Source organism: Pleurodeles waltl, chromosome 7 (assembly GCF_031143425.1).
Source record: "Pleurodeles waltl isolate 20211129_DDA chromosome 7, aPleWal1.hap1.20221129, whole genome shotgun sequence".
Lineage (NCBI taxonomy): Eukaryota > Metazoa > Chordata > Amphibia > Caudata > Salamandridae > Pleurodeles > Pleurodeles waltl.
The window spans coordinates 566,695,003-566,708,320 of record NC_090446.1 but is presented as its reverse complement, the minus strand read 5'-3'; positions in this window follow the sequence as shown (position 1 = coordinate 566,708,320).

The following is a 13,318-nucleotide window of genomic DNA, read 5'->3' as shown; positions in this document are numbered from 1 at the left end:
AGACAGAGGGAGAAGTGGAGTATAGCGCTTAGATGGATTGGACCTACTGTGAGGCACCTAAGATTCCCATGCCATTATAGGATGGGATAGTTTGGGATAGTCAAAAGGCCTGAAATACAGAGTACCACCCCTAAGGAAGGTACTAAACAAGCACATGAGGGTTTTAAAAAGCGCTGGGATAAACAAAAGCAAGTTAAAGACAGATGAAATCAGAGAGCATATTATCCACACCTGGAGAATTCCAAAAGGAGATCTAATCTCAGAAACAGAGAAAATATAAAAGTTCCTGACAGTTATTCTGATTTACGCCTCTCTCATTCCTTTCAGGACGCATCGGATAGACGCTGTGAGAGAGTGGGCTGGTCAGAATGACGTCCTGACTACGTGAAACAGAAAAAGGACTCACCACAGTCTTCAGACAAAAAAGAAGATAAGTCCCCACAACAAAAGCCACAGTTTAAAAAGAAAAAGGTGGAAGCACTGCCAGTTAAAAATGCCAGTACACTTGAGAACATTGCTGAGGAACAAGACATGGGCAGTGACACTGCTACACAGTGCGGCAGAGGTCACGACAAGTCACCAGAGTCTGAAAGACCATCTGGATGCGACAGCAACTAGCGACTTTATTGCAGTTGAGACTGTGACCGGGCACGTTCTCCCACCTAACAGGGTTTATGATTTAAATATCCAAATTGAGGGAGACATAGAGCGCACCATAAGTGTGATATTCTGGGAACATAGATGCAATATCCCGCTGGTCAAGAGAGACTGGCCACCCGAGCACGTCCGTAAGTTCCCACATGGGGAAGATATAATTTGTGCTTCTTTCTCTGTACTTGTTCCAGAGGCGGTAAAACAAGCCTATGCTGGCAACTGGGCTTTGGCACTATACCGCAACCATGTAGGTTGGGGCAAGGATTCACCTTGCCATGTAATACCTATTAGGTCTACACCCCAGCCTCAGCCCCAATATCCTGTTAAATACAAAGCCGAAGCTCCGGTGGGGGAGATCTTCACTAAGCTTGAGTACCAGGGAGTAATTGAGCCCTGTGTCTCCGCAATGAATAACTCGTTAGTCCCGGTTGCAAAACCAGACCATTCATGCAGAATAGTCTTAGATTACAGACACTTAAACAGTCATACATGCACATACGCAATACAAAACTCACACAGCACTAATTAACAACATAATGCGTAAAAAATACAAAACAGCCTTGGACAACTCCAATGTTTTTTCCTGCCAAAACTTATCTCACCATAGTCGGGACCGGAGTGCATTCTCATTTGGCTCACACACACGCTTCTGTCGTTTGCCCCAAGGCTACAAGAACAGCCCAGTGCTATTCTCAGCCAGTGGAACATCAATAAGGCATGATGTTGATTCTGAGGCGTTGTCCCATGTGGATGATATATACCTCACAGATGATCTCAACATTCATCTTGCCAGGGTCGATCGGACCATTTTAGGATTCACAGCCCTTGGTTACAAATTCAATTTTAGTTAAACTAAAATAGCCTTTCTCAGTGTACTGTTCCTGAGATATGAACTATCGAACGAGGCCTGGCCCGCACATTTCAGAGAAACGTGCTCAACTACAGCCACAAAATACAATCGAGAAACTGCAGTCTTTACTTGGTTTCTTTAACTTTGGCAGAACTTACATTCCTGACTATGCACAACGTATCAAGCCACTCTATGACTTAATACGCCCTAGTTTTCCTAGCAGACACTTGACAGTAGAACACACATGCATCCTTAGAAGACTGCAACAGGACATGCTAGAATTAAAACACTTACACACCTGTGACAACTAAACAAATTTGGTCATCGGAATAATTGCTGGTGCCATTGGGTTTACCTATGTCACTTTTAACGGAGGCAATTTTCTTTGATCCAAAACTTCAGACAGAATAATTACTCCAATATGAACAGAAGTACCCCCACCTCTAGACATCTTGCCATTTGACAGATATCACACTGTCATTTACACTGATGGTTCAGCACAACCAGCTATAGGTACTAGACATCAGTACTCAGCCGCTTGCGTAGCCGTGAGCGGAGTTATGAAGGATGGCGTATTCCACCCTCACAATAGCTGCACGCATACCCTAGGGGACTGCACAGCTCAGCTGGCTGAACTTGAAAGCCCATATCTTAGCGCTAGAATATACAGACCCAGGACAAACTTTGATTGTCTGTGACTCATACTACTGCGTCCAGTCCTACAATGATTACCTTATTCATTGGCGACTGAACGGGTTCAGAGATTCCAAAGGGAACACCATAAAACACAGAACTCTGTGGGGGAGGGTGGCTGATCTGAAGGATAAGCTACCGAGTGCTCATGTAGTACATACATTAGGCCACCAACGTGTAGGAGTACACGCTATTTTCAATAATTTGGCTGATGAAGCGGCCAAATCCGCAGTAGCTACGACTTCTGTCGCTGCAGTGACTCGTTCCCAAACGAGATTGGAAAATGAAATTTTGGCTGCTGTGAAAGCTTCAGTTGAAGGCAAGCTTCTCCCAAAAGCATACCCTACAAAATATTCATACCCTAGCAGTGCACAGAATGTTGCCTATGCAACACTTCCTAGGGTTGGCGATCCAGTGATCCCCAATAAAGACCAGAGATTAAATGTATTCAAAGCAGAGCATGAGTGTCTCGCTTCTGCACATGCTGATGTTGCGGCCACAATAACACTCTTAAAGAAACGCTTCTGGTGACAAGGTCTATACAAGCAGACCAAGCAATATGTCCTTTGCTGTGACATCCGCCTGCAGATAAAGGGCTCAAACATCAAACACCCTTCGCATACATCGCTGTTAGTGTCCAACAGTCCACTAAAATGTGTGTGCCTGGACTATTGTGGTCCCCTACAACTTGATGGTGCATACAGATACATACTAGTCATGGTAGATTCTTGTTCTAGGTTTCTGGGGGTATCGCCTCAGCGGTTGGCTGACGCTCAAACTGTTATAAAAGACTTGCTGATCTTTAGAGGTACATATGCGGCTGCAGCATTCCATTCGGACCATGGCCCTGCCTTTGCCTCTAAGGCATTCAGGTACACCATGAGGACGATGGGTGTTGAACTCCATTACTCCTCACCCTACCATACCGAGGGAAATTCGGTTGTGGAGAGGAGGAATCAAGATCTAGGGCCGCCCTTAACAGCTAGAGTATTATATGAGGGTCCAGAGAGCACTGAATAATCTGCCAAGAAGGTCCTTGGGGGGACACACTCCCTATGAGGTTCTCTTTGGGATACCTATGTATGTCCCAGATCTAGATTGCCCTGGGTTGGTGGCAGCAGATACACCTTTTGACATGAATGAATGTCTGACTGTCTTACAGCAATTATGTGATGATAAATCATCCGCCAGTGCTGCCACTTTAGGAACAAGGGATTTGCCAACAACTTCTACTGGCTAGATTCCTAAAGTCGGGGAACTGTTTCGGGAGAAGATTGCTGTAAAAAAGGAATTCGGCCCATCCTACAGTGCACCAATTTAAGTCCTGGGAATACAAGGTACCAGAACTGCCATCCTATCACAGCTGCCTGGTTCCAAAGCAAACAGATTCTTCTCCATTGACAACATTAAACTCCATCATGTGGCCGATCCTACACAGTAGACCCAGAGGTCCCTTGGGTAGTTCCCGGTCCCAACCTACTACCCAACATGACATACCTCTTCAAAGAATAAACAACAACTCTTCTGACTGAAACAGCATGTCCAACAATGCTACAAATGCCTCCCTGAGCATGGGGAAGGCAGAAAACAAGCTTTTGCTGATTCCAGTAACCACCTCAACTACAACACTTGTCCAAGATGTGACTATTTTCTATTCCAACACCACACAAACTGACGAAATCGTCTAATACGAGCCTCTGCGCAAAGTGGATCCTTCCACCAATACTGCACTGGCTCCATTGTTTGCAGAGACTGCTTCTGGTTACTTCAGTGACATTGATGACTTTTCTTCAGCTTCATCTGCACCTGCTATTGAAACAGTTTCAAAGACACGTAAGCTGTAAATATGGCTTAAAAATAACAATTTAACTTATCAATGGAACTATCTGTGGTTATTTCTGACATTGCTTACATTTTTTCTTTGGATTGGTTTTGTGACTGTTTTCTTCTTGCTTATAAATACTCATTACCTTCCTGAACGCTCCTCTGTTGAGCCTGTGGATGAAGTTTTAACTCCATATCTTTCCTTGCATAAGGTCCGTAGAGGCTTGTCCCTTGTGAACATCTCAGCAGTACCCATTCCTGATGGGTTTGTGTGGGATAAAGTTCCATTTTAAATATACGGGCCTACTGAGATCATTCAAATTCCATATGTCTTTAAGATTTCAGTGACTGATGTATTTACAGCTGGTGTTGTTTTCCATGACCGGGATGTTCAAACAGTTGATTCCATGTTAGCCGAATTGAAGGATTACACTGTATTTGAAAGTGATGATGTGTGCACCGATACAAAGAATTATGGGGGAATGTTCTGCTGTAACAACTGGGGACATTACTACCTGCACCATTCAACTAGACGTCAATCAGTATTCAATTACACACAGTGGGAACACTGTTCAACTCCACCTGTGGGGAGCCCAAAACATTGCGATAAATTCACATATTTTTCTGGGCATGATGTTAAAAATGCAGAATCATACTATTCCAAGTTACCACCACCTCAAATTAGAATTGTTTTTCTAACAAACACAAAATTGATTTATTCAGATTTCTTTGTTTCCCGACTTGCAGTTTAAGGCTACGAATACTAGAAGAACACTATTGATGTAAAAAGTGTATGGGAAACACAAGATTGGCAAATTCAGAGTAGGGAACCTTGATTTAGAGCGTGCCTTGTTCCTGTACAAATGATCTTTTTGAATGACACAATTCAACAGACATCCTGTCTGGGGTTAGCAAAAATGAAGGAAATTAGTGTGCCCAGTATCACCACACAGGCAAAATTCACCAATTGGCAGTCCTTCCTCAACGTTACAGAGGAAGAATTAGATGCAAAAGTTCAGACTGATATCTATAATTCTTCACTTTCCATTCCCAGCAGGTGGTTATTGTGGCCAATAAACACAAATGTGGGTCAGGCTTGTTTTTTTAATTTCTCAGGGGGTTTCAAGATTAGTCGGCCATACCCTCACTTTGTCTCATGTCAACACCAGGGTATAGTTACTACATATAGTGTGGGTAAACTGTGCCAACAATGGGTACAGACTAACACCTTATCAGCAGTTGAAGAACATCTTAATACTCTTTCTGAAGATATAGACTTATAGGACTTCTTGTTAAGTCCAAGAAATCCACGCTCTAAAAGATTTATCTATGCTATATACAATGAGATCTGGAAGTGTTCTCAAATGGAAGCTGCTGCGCTTTTAAGGCAGATAGACAAAGAGAATTTGGAAAAGGCTTTAGCTGTTGTCGATAATGGAATGAATACTCTGTCCAACAGGTTTACTCCGTTAATAACATAGTGTCATCTGCGATTGATATCATTCAGAATGACATGCCCTTTTTACATCATGGACAAAGTCAGCTGCGTTCCATAATGCAGTTAGGTTGGACACTACAGATTCTGAAAAACGGTTGCTTTCTATGGAAGTATATAAACGTTGCTGGAAGAATTGGAGCTTGATTGGTCACTGTCATTCTGACCAGTCCTATGGTGTGTGCAACCAGTCTTTCATTGCACCTGGTGCCTCTTCGAATATCGACCTTCAGTGTGCCTTGCTGTTCTGCCAGTGCCTCCTGTGGACAAAAGAACTGCTGATGTTCCCAATTAGCACTACTGCTCTGTGGATCCATCTGCCAGTCCTGTCATTGAGCTAACATCTGACGATGTGGCTTCTGTCTTGAATGCCTTTCCTTTTGATGGCTTTGAAGACATTCTTCAAGATCATGACTACTGTTAAATTAATTCGACCATTGGCCTATTCTAAAGTTTTAAAGTTTGCCAACATTGCCTTGAAATTTGGCCTGCTGCGCTTGTCATGGTCGACAATGTGTCTCTTTGTATGATTTAGCTATTTTTAACAAATTTTTATTAGATTTTAGCTATATTTTAATATGATTTTAGCTTGTTTTAGTCCAGAGCATTTTAGCTTGGGTTCATTCACTTTATCTACCGTCATTAGTCTGGCGTCATACTTGTTCCGGCTTGCTGGCCTGTGCCTCTGTCATCTAGTGACATTTAACCTACTTAGCTTGCTCTATTTTAGCACATTTCTTTAATTATTTCTTACAAGATAGCTGCCATGTTTATAGTTAGGAAGATGTTTTAGTTTCACATTATCAGTGCCACTCTGTAAAGGCGTAACTATCAGCATCAAAGATAAATGAGATACGTTGGTATTCACATCATGTGCTTTCCCACTTTCGTGTTACAGTAACACAATGTACCTTTTCAGCAAATTGTTATATATAACTGCCGCCCTAAGCATTCCTTCTTATCTTTTGTTTGAGAATATACCTGCATCAGGGATCCTACAAAATCTGTATAAATACATCTCACACAGACAAGATAATCGGAGGGATTCCTACCAGATGCCATCAATGCTATCTATGTTACACGTCGCCTTGACGCTGACCCAGTCTTCGTGTCACCACGGAGTCTGATCTAGAGACCTTATTCCAAGGTAAAGAGGATTGGGGGGCTCTTCTCATGGACCTGCTACTGGCAGATTAGGTTTAACACACCTATCTGTCTTTAGGTTAGTGATTAGGTTTATCATGCTAGGGTATTAGGATTTATTTCACACCTGCTTTACATCTTCTGTTATTGCAAGATGGTGGGAGTCTTTGTATTCATGACTCTCTGTGAGAAAGTAACCTCTTTGTAGCATGGTTACCCCCATTTTTTGTCAGTTGTTTTTACTGTCTCACTGGGATCCTACTAGTCAGGACCCCAGTGCTCATAGTTTGTGGCCTACATGTCTGTATGTTTTACTGTTTTGTCAGTATGCTTGACTGTGTCACTGGAGTCCTGCTAATCACAACTCCAGTGCTTACTTACATACTGATAAACCAATAATCAAGTCCAAATTGGCATATTGGGCCCCCCTTATAACTCCCTAGTATATGGTACCTAGGTACCCAGGGCAATGGGGTTCCAGGAGATCCTTATGGGCTGCAGCATTTCTTTTGCCACCCATAAGGAGCTCATACAAACACTTCTTCAAGACTGCCATTGTAGTCTGAGTGAAATTGTGTAAGCACTATTTCACATACATTTTCACTGTACCAGGACACTTATAAGTCACCTATATATCTAACATTCAGACCCTGAAGGCTAGGTGCATAGTACCTGTGTGTGAGGGCCCCCCTGCACTAGCAGAGGTACCCCCATGTTGTCCAGACCCATTTTCCCAGACTTCGTGAGTGCGGGGACGCCATTATAAGTGTGCACTACATATAGGTCAATACATATATGTAGCTTCACAATGGTAACTCTGAATATGGCTATATGAGGTGTCAAGGAACTGGAAATTGTACCCCCAATCCGATTCTGGTATTGGGTGGCCAATTCCATGCACCCTGGGGGCTCCACTTTGGATCCCCAGTACTGCCATATCAGTCTTCTGAGGTTTTCTCTGCAGCCCCAGCTGCTGCCACTCACAGACAGGCTTCTGCCCTCCTGGGGCTTGAGCAGTTCAATCCCAGGAGGGCAGAACAATGTATTTCCTTTAGGAGAAGGGTGTTACACCCTCTCCCTTTGGAAATAGGTGTTACAGGCATGGGAGGATAGCCTCCCAGAGCCCCTGGAAGTTCTTTGAAGGGCACAGATGGTGCCCTCCTTGCATAATCCAGTCCCTGCTCTGGTGCGAAACTGGACAAAGGAAAGGGGAGTGACCACTCCCATGTCCATCACCACCCCAGGGGTGGGGCCCAGAGCTCCTCCAGAGTGTCCCTGCATTTGGTCATCTTGTTTTCAGGATGGTCAGGGAACTCTAGGAGCATCTGAGTGGCCAGTGCCAGAAGGTGACGTCAGAGACCCCTCCTGATAGGTGCGTACCTGGTTAAGTGACCAATTCCCCTCTCAGGGCTATTTAGGGTTTCTCCTCTGGGTGTTTGCTCAGATTTGGATTGCAAGACTCCAGCAGGAATCCTCTGCAACCTCTGCTTCACCTTCTACCCACAGATCAACCGCAGAACTGCTCCAGGAACTCTACAACTTGCAACAAAGTATCCAAGAAGGCTACTGCAACTCTGTAACTTCAGCTCCTCCCCGGAACTGCAAAAGTTTCCAGGTCATGCACGCTCCGAGGACTACCTGTCTTCACCCTGCACCAGGAGGACCAAAGAAATCTTTTGTGGAGTGACCGAGTCACTTCCCTGCTTCAGCAGGCACCTCTCTGCAGCGAAGAGCAGTACTCTGGGTCCCCTCTCCTGATGACGACTGTGGACCCTGGAACACAGGTAGTGAGCCGAAATGACCCTGACTGTCCGAAGGTCCAACTGTCCAAATTTGGTGGAGGTAAGAGCTTGCCTCCCCATGCCAGACACTACCCCTATGCACTGCGTGTTTTGCAGCTCCAAGGGCTTCTGTGCGCTTCTCCAAGGAATCCTTTGTGCACAGCGAAGCCCAGGTCCCTAGCACTCTATCCTGCGATGCTCAGCTCCATGAGTTGTTCTCCGGTGGAATGAGATCCCTTTGTGTAGTGCTGCGATGACTGCGATCTGCAACTCCTTTGTCCCCATGCCCTGGGACTCCTGTGGGTGCTGCCTGTCTTCAAAGGGCTCTCTGAAGTGCTGAAAGCCCCCTCTGTCTCCTCAGTCTGAGTTGAGACCTCCAGGTCCCTCCTGGGCCCAGGTAGCACCTTTTCCCGCCAAACACATCTCTTGCGTGAGCTAAGGCTTGTTGGTGGAATCCAACGATGAAAACCAGCCTACATCCTTCTACTCGACGTGGGATATCTCTGGCACCAAGCAGGAACCCGTCTTCTTTGGTGCATCTCTGACTTTTTCTTCCAGCTGGAGGTTCCACTTTTGCTCTTTCTTCCGCGTTAGCAGGGGCTCCTGTTACTCGTGGACTCTTCAGCTGTTCTTGGACTTGGTCTCCTCTCTCCGCAGGTCTTCAGGTCCAGGAATCCATCCTTGGTGTCTTGCAGTCTTGTTTGGTTTTTACATCATTCTTTATCACGACTTCTAGTGTGTTTTGAGGAAACTTGCTGTACTTTACTCCCGCTTTCCTGGGCTCTGGGGTGCGGTACTTTACTGACCTTTGGTGTTTTCGTACGCTCCCAGTGCCCCTCTACGCACTACTGTAGTATATGGTTTGTGTTCCCACTAGGGCCATTGTAACCTATGGTGATTTTCACTATTTGCACTATATTATGACTATTTACTTACCTGATTTTGGTTACTAGTGTATATTTTATGTGTAATACTCACCTCCAATATATTTTTGGCCTTATGTCACTAAAATAAAGTACCTTTATTTTTTGTAACACTGAGTATTGTCTTTCTTGTGTGTGAGTACTGTGTGACTACAGTGGTATTGCGAGAGCTTTGCATGTCTCCTAGTTCAGCCTTGGCAGCTATGCCTACAGCTACCTGTATACAGCCTGGCTTCTAGACACTGACTACATTTCACTAATAAGGGATAACTTGACCTGGTATAAGATGTAAGTACCTGTGGTACCCACTACAAACCAGGCCAGACTCCTACACTCTCGTTTTTACCATTCTGTTTCTTGCATTGTTCATTATCCTAATCATTGCAACCCATGCATTTTACAGTAGATTGCAGTCTTGTTAATAAAACCTGTTGAAAACTTTACTGCATCTCCTTTATTGCCATTGTGTATGAATGAGACATGTTGCTCATTTGAGAAAAGGGTAATCTCTGTTTAACCATGACTCCCCTGAGATGTCGTACTCCTGAGTCCATGCGTAAAGGCTTCCACAAATCACCTTTTACTGTTTGGGTTTTTGGTGAGGTACTGCTTGTGAGCAGGGAAGGTTGGGCAAACAGTTGCAAGTTGTTTTAGGATTGGCTTAGTCGCCTACACACAAAAGTACTGTCATCCCTAAACCAGCAGTCTTGCCTAGAGCAAATCAAACTATGACAGCAGCTACTAGCCTGAAAACACCCACAGTGAAATGGGAGCACCAAAGAAATGACAAAAATAGCCTGTCACAGCAACAGATAAAGAAACCAAAGTGTGATAATACAGTAGTTGGTCACTGCTCTGAAACAGAAAAAGGAGGGAGAAAAAGGCAGAACTGACCACTAGCAAGCAAGATTTTTTAAAGGACACTGCAACCAACAAATTAAATCGCTTTAGCCATAATAAGTATACTAAAAGTATACATGAGGTTGAACGCTTACACTCGACCTAAAAAGGGAGGAATGGGGAGAAAGGGTAAAGAAAGAAAATAGATAGTGAGAGAGAAGGACTAGTTAGCAGATACAGGGAATACAGAGATCAGAAGGGGGAGAACATAAACGTGCAAAGAGGGACATTTTTGCTGTATTTTCTTAAGAAGGGCCTAATTGACAGCACACATTCTCTCCGCCCTTTTCACACCATGAGTGGGGAAGGACCTGTTCAACGTATAGCAAAGCTGTGGGTGTAAGTTCATTGACGCATGTGAACAGCAGCAGAAGGGTCTGCAGGAAGAGACAGCAACAAGAAGGCATGTATGAGGACAGGAATAGAGCAGTGAGAGGAGAACTCAGAGCGACTGCAGCAGAACTTTCAGTGGAAGACAAACACCAGTGACGGCACTGCGGGTGAATGCAGGAGACATGCAAGAGTGACAGCAAGTGTGAAGACCAGGAGTCTCCCTTGAGAGTAGTGGGAACACTCACATATTTACTCCCTCATTCACCTAAGCCCTCATTTTAGTGGATTGAGCACATGTCCCAATGAGCGCTGTGTAAGCTACATGTCACTACACTACTGCCTTAAGTGTACCAGTTCTCCGAACGATGGGATCTTTCATTACTGCAGGTAGGCTGAGCCTGCTTTGCAGAGGAGAGAAGGGAATATTGCAACCCGACTGACTTCTGTGGAAGAGGAACACACGTCTTGCTGCTGGCATGTTGCACCTGTTTTGTGAGGAAGCAAGCTTGCACTGCTACCTCATGGGTTGTTCCTGTCCTGTGAGGTAAAAGCTTGCACTACTGCTGCCCGGGCTGTACCAGTTCTGTGAGAGGGAAGCCTGCATTACTGCTGCCCAGCCTGTACCAGTTCTTTGAGAAGGAAGCTTACATTACTGCTGCCCGGGCTGTACCAGTTCTGTGAGAGGGAAGCCTGCATTACTGCTGCCCAGCCTGTACCAGTTCTTTGAGAAGGAAGCTTGCATTACTGCTACCCAAGCTGCACTAGTTCAGTGAGACAGACGTTTGCACTACTGCTACCCAGGCCGTACCAGTTGTGTGAGAAGAAATCTCATAGTACTTCTAGCAAACCTGCAGCAGTTCTGTGAGAGGAAAGCTTGCACTACTGCTACATGAGCTGTAACAGTTCTGTGAAAAGGAAGCTTGCTCTACTGCTAACTAAGCTGCACCAGGTCTGTGAGAGGGAACTTGCAGTACTGCTACCCAAACTGTACTAGTTCTGTGAGAGGGAAGCTTGCACTACTGCTACCCAAGCTGCACTGGTTCTGAGAGAGGGAAGCTTGCACTACTGCTGCTCAAACTGCACCGGTTCTGTGAGAGGGAAGCTTGCACTACTGCTACCCAAGCTGCACCAGTTCTGTGAGAGGGAAGCTTGCAATACTGCTACCCATCAAGCTGCACCAGTTCTGTAAGATGGAAGTTTTCACTACTGCTACCAAAGTTGCACCAGTTCTATGAGAGGCAAACTTGCACTACTGCTATCCAAGCTGCATTAGATCTGTGAGGGGGAAGCTTGCATTGCTGCTAACCAAGCTGCACAACTTATGTGAGAGAGAGAAGCATGGACTAGCGGCTACCCAAGCTGTGCCAGATCTGTGAAAGGGAAGCTTGCATTTTCCGATAGTTTAATGAAAAGGGGAGTGTCTACTGCTGCTGCCCCACCTGTACCTGTTCACAGAAAGAGAGAAACTTTCATGTTACTCCAGTTGCATATATTCTGTGAGAAAGGGAAAGGTGCACTATTGCTGCTTGTAGCTCTTCTGTTTGTATCTCCTTCTACTGCTTCTGCCTGTTACCTGTGCTTGGTGACAAAGAAGTGTGCATGGCTGCATTCCCTGTTGTACCTGTGTGGTTTGAATAGTAATACTACAAAAAAATAGTGGCCTTGTCAATACTTGTTTTAATGCATCAAGTGAATGAAACAGTGACCCCTTACAAAATATGAGTATTGCTTACTTTGGTTTTGCATGTCAAATAAGTACAGTTATCAAAATGAACTAAACCACTTTATATAATTTTAAAGCACAGTTGACAAGTGGTTCAGTTTCATTTGGGTTTTTTCAGCAATTACCAGTTTGCGTGCTGGGAATTTTGAGTCCATGAGACAGTGTCACAAAACACAAGCCCCAGAACTTAATATGCTGCTGGTTAGAGGGTCAGGACTTCCGATTGTGTCAATATGTCACCCAGCCACTTTGCAGCATTGTGAAAAGAAAAGTAAAATACATTTCATGATTTTCAACTTTTTTTGGAGGTAATGATCATGGGTTATACACTTTAGTGGGCGGAGATGGCTGTCAGGTGTAGATGTGAGCATTAACAAACATCCAGTAGCAGCCTGTCTTTTAGGCCGGAGGGGCCTTGCCCACCCCCCACCTTTTTGAAAACATGAAGAGTGTGTCTGGCCGAGCAAAGGTCAGGCTTACAGACACTCTTCATGTTCAGGCCAGGCAGTCAGGTGCTATACATAAATGTGCAGGCACCTGGCTGCCTCAGCTGAACTTTGCTGTGCTGAAGATTTCACAGCCCTGTGGGCATGACCTTGTCAGTCTGGCAAAATCCCTGAAGGTCTTCATGATGATGGGGTACGTCAAAAATAATCTTGGACCTGAGCACTTTAGTTTTAAGCCCTGGAGCGCCCAGGGTTAACTGTCAATCAGTGATACTCAGCACAGAGTTGGATAGGGTCAGCAATCTCCCTGAACCCATCTCACTCTAGTACAAGGAAGGGACTGCTGCCTCTTCTAAATTTGCTGACCCATATTAAGGTCAGCCAAAGTGTGACTGTCCCACTCCTCTTGAAACCACTGGGGCTTCCCCCCACTCTACCTTAGATCATGGCTGCAGCTGGTAAGTTTTATTTGAATGTTTGGTGCATGTGTGTGTGTTAGACCTGGCAGCTTTTTGGCATGTCTCCCCTGTCTTTTTGCTTTCTGACCTCCTGT